This window comes from Camelus bactrianus, chromosome X (genome assembly GCF_048773025.1).
Source record: "Camelus bactrianus isolate YW-2024 breed Bactrian camel chromosome X, ASM4877302v1, whole genome shotgun sequence".
In the NCBI taxonomy this organism is placed as follows: Eukaryota; Metazoa; Chordata; class Mammalia; order Artiodactyla; family Camelidae; genus Camelus; species Camelus bactrianus.
The window spans coordinates 19,473,097-19,482,925 of NC_133575.1; positions in this window are offsets into that span (position 1 = coordinate 19,473,097).

A 9,829-nucleotide genomic window follows, 5' to 3' on the forward strand; every position below is an offset into this window, starting at 1 on the left:
CATATATTTACTATTTCCAGTAGTCTTCATTCCTTTGTGTGGGTCCAAGTTTGTATTAGTCAGGTTTCTTCAGAGACACAGAATCACAAAGATACATAAATATAATACGAGATTTATTATAGGAAATGGTTTATGCACTTATGGAAGCTGAAAATTCCCATGATCTGTCATCCATTAGCAAGAGGCCCAGGAAAGCCTCTAAGTGGTGTAATTCAATCTGAATCCAAAGGCCTGAGAACTAGGATCGCCAGTGTCCCAGGGCAGAAGATGGATGTCTCGGCTCCCTCATAGGGAATGCACCCTTCCTCTGCCTTCTGGTTTCCTTTAGGCCCTCAATGGATTGTATGATGTCCATGTGCACCAGTGAAGGTGATCATCTTTACTTAGTAGTGATTCAGAAGCTCATCTCTTCTTCTGGAAACACCTTCACAGACGCACCCAGAAATGTGTTATCAGCTATCTGAGCATCCTGTAAGCCTAGTCAAATTGACACACAAAATTAACCATCAAATTAATCAATTAGCACTCTCCTTCTGTCTGGAAAATTTACATAACATTTTCCCATAGTACATTGGCAATAATCTCTCTTAGGTTTTGTTGGTCTGACAACAATTATTTATTTCAACTTAATTTTTGAAAGGTATTTTCATAATAAGTAGAACTCAAGATTGACATTTTTTCTCTCTGCATTGAAAAAATGTTTAATTTTCTTCTGCTTTGCGTACTTTCAGATGAGAAGTCAATGGTGTGTTTATCTCTGTTCCTTTGTATATAACATGTCCTTCTCCAGTTGCTTTTGTGCCTTTCTCTTTATTATGGTTTTCCATCAATTTATGAAATGCCTTGGTGTGATTTTCTTTGTGTTTTTCATTGGGCTTGTTAAGCTTCTTGGACCTGTGGGTTTAGTTTTTATCAACTGAAAAATTATTGGCCATTATTACTCCAGATACTATTTTCAACTCACTAGCCCCCCATTCTTCCTGTGGCGATGTATTACATATATGTTGGACACTGCTTAATACTGTTTGACAGAATAATGCTACTAATCCTCTCCAGTTAAATTTTCATTTTAGATACTGCATTTTTTAATCTTCTGAAGTTCCACCTTGCTCATTATTGCATATTCTGTTTCTCTCTTCATTATGTTTGTATTTTCTTTAAAATTCTTGAGCATGTTTATAATACCTGTTTTAAAGTCCTTGTTTATTAACTTTATCATCTCTGTTATTTCTAGGTCTGCTTATTTTGATTTATTTTTCTTGTGGTTATGTGTCATATTTTTCTGCTTCTTCACATATGTATTAATTTTTTTGAGTTCCAGACACTGAAAACTTTATGCTGAGTGTTGAATTTGTTCTGGCAGGCAGTTTAGGTATTTGCATATCAGCCTGATCCTTTAAAGACTTGTTTTTAAGCTTTTCTTTGGGCAGATCTTTAAAATAACCTTTAATCTAGAGCTAGAGTTAGTCTAGTCTAATTCTAGACTCACAATCCTTTAGGGTTTATACCAAATACTTTCATATATTTAACAAGGTCTCTCCTCCTAGGCTGGTGGGTAATTGAACAATTCTCAGCCCTTAGTGTGTCAGCTCCCATAATTGTTCTTTCGTAGCAATTATTTGCCTGGCCTCAGGGAGTTTCATCTGGTGTATATTCAGATTGATATTCAGATAGAGTCAAGAGGACAAACACAAAGATTTCCAGAGGATGTTATCTGTGTAGCACTCTCTGGTTCGGTACTTTCTCCCCCAAATTCTAGCCACCTCGGCCTCCTCAAATTTTATTTTTGTCTCCTCAACTCATACTTCCAAATATTGTTTGGTTCCCCCTCCCTTTGTCATGGTTCAGAAACTTCCTCCTGGCAGACAGCTGAGTCGGAGAGCACTTATTTCCCTTCTCACAGGGATCATATTCTTGTGCTGTCTGTTGTTTAATATCACAAAGCAGTTATTTCTTACATTTTTTCCCAATTTTATTATTCTTGATGGTGAGAGAGTAATTCTTATAGCAGATGTTTCTTTGTAGGCAGAAGCAGAAATCCATGTAGTGAGTTTTTTACATGGAATGATCATTGTACACATTGATCCCAGACAAAATCCTGTATTATCATAAATCAGAGTAACTGAATTATAAAAATTGGGAGGAGGGTATAGCTCAGTGGCAGAATGCTGCACAAGGTCCTGGATTCAATGGCTAGTATCTCTATTAAAAAATAAATAAATAAACCTAATTACCCACCCCCACCCCCCAAAAAAAGTTTGGTGATTTTTATTTATTTATTTTTTAGCTATATAGTAATGTTGCATTGAACTTTGATCAGTATTCCAAATGGATCATTTTTCTACCAGTACCTGATTAACTCAGTGGTTGTGTATCAATATTGGCAGAATAAGGCTGTAAGAAGTTTTGGAGGAGGAAGCAAGAGTCACTTGACTCAAAATCTTGATGCAGTATCTTCAACAGCATCCACATCATTTTTGTTCTGGTTTCTTTGGAAAGTCCAATAATTAGCTGCACATATTTGAAGTAGTTCTAAAATAATAGGAGAACTCTTCTTCGTACTTAAACATTATGCTATTGACAAGATGTGATGTGGAGAGAAGAAAAATAGTTATTGTAAGAAGCATCAATGGACCATGAAACTCTAGTACTACGTAGGAGCTCTTTATTTTATTTCCCCTGTGCTTTTTTTAATCTCTGCAAATATAGATCAGAAATTGTTTTTTTTAACAATTTTATTGATATAATAAACATACCATAAAATTGATCCTTTAAAAGTAAACAGTTCAGTAGTTTTTTGTATATTCGTTGAATTGTGGAGTCATCACTACTATATAATTTTAGAACATTTTCATCAGCCCCCATAATAAACCCTGTTCTCAGAAGCAGTCACCTTCCATCTCCCCCAACTCCCAGGCCTTGGCAACCATTAGTCTACTTTCTGTCTGTATGGATTTTCCCATTCTGGACAAGAAGTTCCTTATAGCAATACTTGGCTGCAAGCAAGATATAATGTTGCCTAAATCATCAATGTACAACTCAATGAATTATCTTCAAAAAGTAAATGCACTTATATATCTACCAGCCAGATCTAGAAAAAGAATATTATCAGTACTCTAGAGCCTTCTTCTGCCCCCTCCCTGGCCCTAATCCTCAGAGCTAACCAACTATTTTGAATTCTGTCACTCTGAGCAATTTTTATCTGTCTTTGAACACTAAGAAAATATTCAAATGCTTAGTTTCATTTGTTCAGGATTATTTTTGAGATTCATTCATGTTTTATTTATTCTATTTAATTGTTAATTCCTTTCACGCTAGTTTGTCTTTTTTCTTTGGCTGTTCTTTTGGATTTTCTCTTCATTCTTGATTTTTCTTCAGTTTCATTATAATATGTCTTGGTTTAGATTAACTTTTATTGATCCTCCTTAGAGTACTTTGGAGTTTTTGATTCTGTGGATTGATTCTTTCCATCAGTTTTAGAGAATTATCCATCATGATACCGTCAGATATTTTTTCTCCCATTTCTGCCCTCTTCCTGGCTCTTCAAGTAAATATTATATTCTAATTTTTCTCCACTCAGTTAAAAATTGTATTAATGTATATTTTATATGCATCAAAATGCTCATTTTTAAAGTAGAGAGTTGAATACACTTTGACGAGCTTGTACACCACATGGCCACCACCCTGATGAATATACAGCACATTTCCATCACACCAGTAAGCGTTCTCATCCTACTATTAAAAAATAAAATTCACCCTATTAAATGTGAAGATCTAATTGGATTTATTTAACCATTCATGAATCAGGCAGCATCCCATCTAGCAAGTGGAAAGACAACTCTGAGAAACTGTACAAAATGGGAGGCCTTTATAGGCAGAAATGAGGCAGGACGAGGAGGTTATTAGCAAAAGAAAAAGGATTGTTTTAGGCAAATTCACCTTCCTTTTGGGACTGAGAATGTCAGGCATCTTAACAGGCACATTACCTCACTAGTGTCTATTAGGAAATTCTAGACTGGTTTAAAATTCCACTCAAGTGAGGCTGAAACTGCAGTTAGGTTAACCATTACGTGTTGGTTTTGGTGATATGGCTTAGCACGAGTGACTGCATTTTGGGCCTGTTGCCTCTTTTTTTAACACTGGTTTCAGTCATTTTGCTTCCCCCATAACAACCATTGCTCTGATTTGTATCCCCAAATATTAATTTTTGCCTGTTCTTGAGTTTCCTATAAATGAAATTAAACAATATATTGTCATTGGTTTACAGCTCTTTTGCTCAAAACAGTGTTTTGGGGTCACATGTTTCATATAGGGAAGATTCATTCCTTTTCATCAGTGAGGAGGAATTCATTGTATGTATATCTGTTTATCCATCCACCTCTGATTACATTTGCATTGTTTCTCGTTTGAGGCTATTACAAACAGTGCTTTCTGAACATTCTCATGCACATCTTTTTCTGGGCTGTAGAGGAGGAAAAATAATTTTCCTTCTACCCTTTTAAGTGCTTGGCTGAGGCCTCCCTGTAATAAAAGATTAACTTAAAAACAGATTAATAGGAGAAAAACAGAAGTTTAATAGCATGGATACCTCTTATATACATTGAGACTCAGGGAAACCGAGTAACTTGTGAAATGGCCCAATTCATCAGCTTCAACAACATCTACTGCTAAAATCAGAAGGGGATGTTGGAGGAGTGAGGAGCCAGTTATGAGAGGTTTTCAGGAAAAGCACAGTAAACAAGGGTACAGTTGTTATGTAGGTTAAAGTTATTGCCTTCGTCATTGATAAAGAGTTTCTAGAAACTTAGTCATCCTTCTCTTCTTGCAACATAGAAGGAGGCACCCTTACAAATGGAGATTTCTCTTATACATGTAAATGTCTCTTGCAAAAGGGTGACTTCTGCTCAGGTTTTCAGAGCTTTTCCTGTGTCTGCTAGTTCTTAAAAATAATCAGCCTAAAATATTCTTTATGCCAAAGAGGCAGATTGTGGGTGGCCAATTCTGCTCCCCTCTCAGTCTTCTGAGAATAGTGACTGCTCCTTCTCTTTCATCTTCCAAATATTACCTTGTTCAAATTTAACCTGAGTCCAAACAAAGAAGAGATTCTGGGAAATGTATATAACTATCTGAGATAAAGAGTAGGGAGATGAATTTGTATTTTTCCAGTTTAGATTTTCTTAAACATTTTTTTTTCAAATCGACTCTGTCATTTTTTTGTATTGGCTATGTTTTCAGATGTCTGTTAAAATTTATCATTCTGTTTGATCTTTGCTAATCTGGTTGGACAAAAGTTTCTCATTACTTCCCTGTTTGCAGATTTGTTTGAAACTTTTTTTTCTTCCTATTTTTGTGCCTATTTATAATTATTTTATGACTTGCTTGTTTTTTCTGTTTTTTTGGTCCATTCTTCTGTTGAAGTGTATGTTTTTGAAATTAATTTATAGGATTTATCTATATAAAGAAGTTTTTTGTTTTTCCTGTTCTGTCATATATAGTGCAAATATCTCTCCCAGGCTATCATTTGCTCTTTATATTTGTTTATGGTATTATTTTTCTAAAAACCTTTAAAATTTTTACATCACTAAATCTGAATATTTTTCCCTTATAACTTGCACCTTGAAGCTCATTCTTACAAAGGCCCTTCCTAACCCAGAAGGTTATGTTAAAATGCATATATTGCTCCTTTGAAACACTTTTTAAATGTTTATGATCATATTTTAGAAGTATTTGTACTAAAGTTTGAACACAAAGAGGAGTTACCTGTTATTTGAGTCCAACATAAATGCCCACTGGATACTAGGTGTTTTGATGAGAATATAAAAATGAATAAAGTTCCTGTGCTTGAAAAATTCACTTCTAGTGGGGGATCCAGATATGTAAACAATCATCATAATGCAATGTGATGGATATGTGTTTAGAACTGTTACAGGAACATAAAATTTGGATAAAATTTTGCTGAAAAATGTCTAAAAGGGATGTTGTTCAATAATATAATTAACTAATGCCATATGAAGAAATAGGTCACAAAGGTAAAAATGTGCTCATGTTAGTATGTAGTATTGAATCATAAAATAATGAATCTTACCCTGTAACAAACTAAATAATTCACAGGATACAGATATAGAGGAACAAAATTTGCCATCTCAGAATATCTCCTTAGCATGAGGATTATTTTGAGCTGAATACAAGGCCTGAAAGATCGAGGAAGAAACTTTGACCTTGTCCCTAACTGCCTAAAAGAATGTAGACAGAGGACCTGCTCCAGGAGGGGAGCCATCCCCATAGACAGCAGTAGTATAGTAGGTGTATGTAGTATAATATAATATGGCATAAGTAGGCATGGAAACAGGGAGGAGCCTAGCAGAGTCTGTCTGTTAAAACTCCTCTCTGGGTCCCATTGTCTCTGCATAGCCCAGCAAACATTTATTTACCAAACATTTGCTTTTCCATCTCCCATGTGAATTGCCTTCCTCCCCTTTGAAATTTCTAACCACTACCCACAGCATCCTCTTTTGTCTTTAGCTGAAAACAGTATTCAGTGTGAGGGCTTTGGCCATTTTGGTGAGTTACTCAGTTCTAGTCTCTCTCATGTCTACATGCTATTAAACTTTTGTGTGATTTTTCTCCTGTTAATCTGTCTCATGTCAATTTAATTCTTAGACCAGTCAGAAGAACCTAGAAGGGTAGAGGAAAATTTCTTCCTCCCCAACACAGGTGAGCATTGGGCACAGGTGAAACATTCTACCACTGAGAATACTGAAACAGTCAGAATCAGTCTCCAAACATGTCCTTTCCCCTCATATTGTGGTTGAACACAAGTTTAAGTGCTCGATGCACAGTGAGGCCAAACAAACCAAAATGCTGGAGTTTGGAGAAGAGAAAGGTTTATTCCAAGGGCCAAGCAAGGAGAACAGGCAGCTTATGCTCCAAAAAGTCTGGACCCCCTGTTGGCTTTTGAGGAAGAGATTTTATAGGCAGACTTGGAGGGGGAGGCCTGCAGGGTGTGTGACCGTCCTCTGATTAGTTGGTGGTGCAGTAATAGGGTGGAGTTCCAGGAATCTCAATCATCAGTCCTCTGGTTCCAACCAGTCTGGGGCCCAGGTGCTTGTGCTCAGCCTGAAGTTACCATCCTCTACCTGGGGGAGGGCGCTTAGTTCCTGTTGAAACGGAGCAGGACCCGGTGGGGTCCTCCCTGGCACAAATCCTTTCCATGTACCTCCTTTCTTGTTTGTAGGAAATAGGCTTCATTCAGCCACCTTGACCTTCCCTGAGTTCCAAAGGGCAGATTCAAAACTTGCTAATTAGGGAAGAGAGGAGATGCAGAAACAAGGGAGGGGCAGTCAAGAATCAATAGTGCCGCCTTGGGGGCAGGGTCCTGGTGCCTCCTCAAGGAATATACATAACAGTATCTTTGAGTTCTTCGGTGGGAGCCACCCTGGTAGAGGATGGTAACTTCAGCTGAGCACAAGACTCCTGGAACGCTGCCCTGTTACCTCACCACCAATCAATCAGAAGAAAGTCACACACTCTGCAGCCCTCACCCCAAGTTTTGCCTGTAAAAACTCCTCCCCAAAAACCATCAGGAGTTTGGGGTTTTTGAGCATGAGCCGCCTGTTCTCCTTGCTTGGCCCTGCGATAAACCTTTCTCTGCTCCAAACTCTGATGATTTGGTTTGTTTGGCCTCACTGTGCCTCAGGCATATGAACTTGTGTTTGGTAACACTGCAGAAGGACTCAGAGATGTGTATCAGATAAGGTATCCCCCTTGAGGAGGAGCCAGGACCCTACCCCAGTCCTGCGCTATTGTCTCTTTCCTGCCTTTCCCTCACTCCTTTGCTTAGAATGGTTTGAATCTGCCCTTTGGAACTCTAGGAGGCTGAAAGCCTTTTTCGTACAGACAAGAAACAGGGGACACGGGAAGGCTTTTGTACCCGGGAGGGCCCCATAGGGTCCTGCTTGGTTTCAGTATGAGGTGCTTTTTGAATCTCAGCATAACAGATGAGTATCGGGAAATGTATGCAAACTCCTCAGGACAGGAAGCCAGTTTGGTTTGTTTTTTAAACACTATTAATTAGATAGCTTATTGGACCACCTGTTATCCCCAGGTGACTATATCTCACAAACCCACAAATTCTAGGTTTATTTACATTTAGAAAAATCTGCTGGCAACATCATTAGCCTGTTTATAAGGATGTCCAGTCAAAATCATTCATCTGGTGGGTGGAGAGTCAGTTAAAGGCTTGCTGTTAAACCTTTCCCACACAGGGCTTTTTCTCTTAGACCTTTTAAATCCTGTCTTCAGTGGCTGTCTCACCGACTGCGCAGGAAGGAGAGCTGGACGGATTGCATTATGGTTTCGATCATATGAAATCATGCGTTTGAAAGCCTTTCTCTAGATGTGGCATTGATTGTTAATCTTTGAGTTGCCTAAGTATTTATTTTATTGTCCTTGTTCAGTGTTTTCCTTTTCTAAACAAGTGTTGTCTGAGAACCTAATATTTTCCAGGCCCTGTGCTAAATATTTTTCAGAAATTATTTCAGTGTCAAATCATAGACTCAACACTTGAAATTGCAGGGGTGGAAAATTTTTCCCTTCTTCCCTTCTAGGTTTTTGGGCTGCTCTAATAATGACATTGATATAAAACAGATTGAGAGGAGAAAAACACATTTTGTAATTATGGGAGCCCCATAAATATGTGAGACCCAAAGAGCAGCCAGGTCACTGAGGCTCAAATACCACATCCCAAGCTAAGGAAATAAGTAGGGGTCTGAGGATGCGAAGGGAAGAAAGGCCTTTAGAAGAGGAGATGTTTGGGAAACAAACATGCCCTGTTATGCATGTAAGTTTCTTAGGTAAAATGGTGTTTCTGGTGAGCACGCTCTTCCTGGTACTGAGCCCCTTTCTAATGTAAATTTAGGTAGTGGAGGGGGAGGAAAAGAGCTTTTCCTTAATCTTCTGGATTTTGATCACCTTTAGGTCAGATCAAATCAAAATAATCCTCATGCCAAACTAGCATATTTTGGGGGTAACCCACTCTGCTCCCCTTCACAGCCTTTAAGATAATGATATTAAAATGAACTCTTCAGAAGAGTGAAAATAGATGGCTGTAACTTTTACTTGCTGTAATGAATAGAAGTGATTTTTCTTTGTAGCATCTCTCTTACAGGGAATCATCCTGAAATTGGAAACATAATAAGGATATTATCATTTTGCATTTTTCTAATGCTGGTAAGAAACCAAACTCAAATGAGCTTGTATGAGTTATAGCTGTGTAACAAGGCACCCCAAAACTTAGTGGTTTTGTTACGGAAATGACAGGCCAGTCAAGAAACAAGCACCACTCGGAGGGTTGGAGTACTCAGATGTATTACGCCGGCGGGCTCAGAGGGGCTTCTCCGAAGCTCTGAGCACCTTCAAGATGTGCACATGAGGTTTTATAGGGTAAAGTACAAGCTTGGGGTATTCGGCCAATAGGAATGGAACAACTTTAGCAGCACTATCATCACAAAAGTGGAGGCGGGGAGGCAGCAAACCAACATTCCAAAGCCAGATATGTATCTTTGAAAATCCAGCTGGCTAGCAAAAAACATAAACAGCAAACACTAATTAACTTAGATTTACAAGTTAGTCCAGCAGAACTCAGATCAGTATTCCAATACTTAGACTTGTTAGCCCAGCCCAGCCTCTCCTTCACATTCCTAGACCTGTTGAGTTATCTTGTTAGACGAGCCCAGCTTTTCCTTCACAGTTTAAGACAAAAGCCATTAATTTGAGTCACGATTCTGTAGGTTGACAAGCTAGGCAATGCTGAGCTGGGTAAATAATTTTT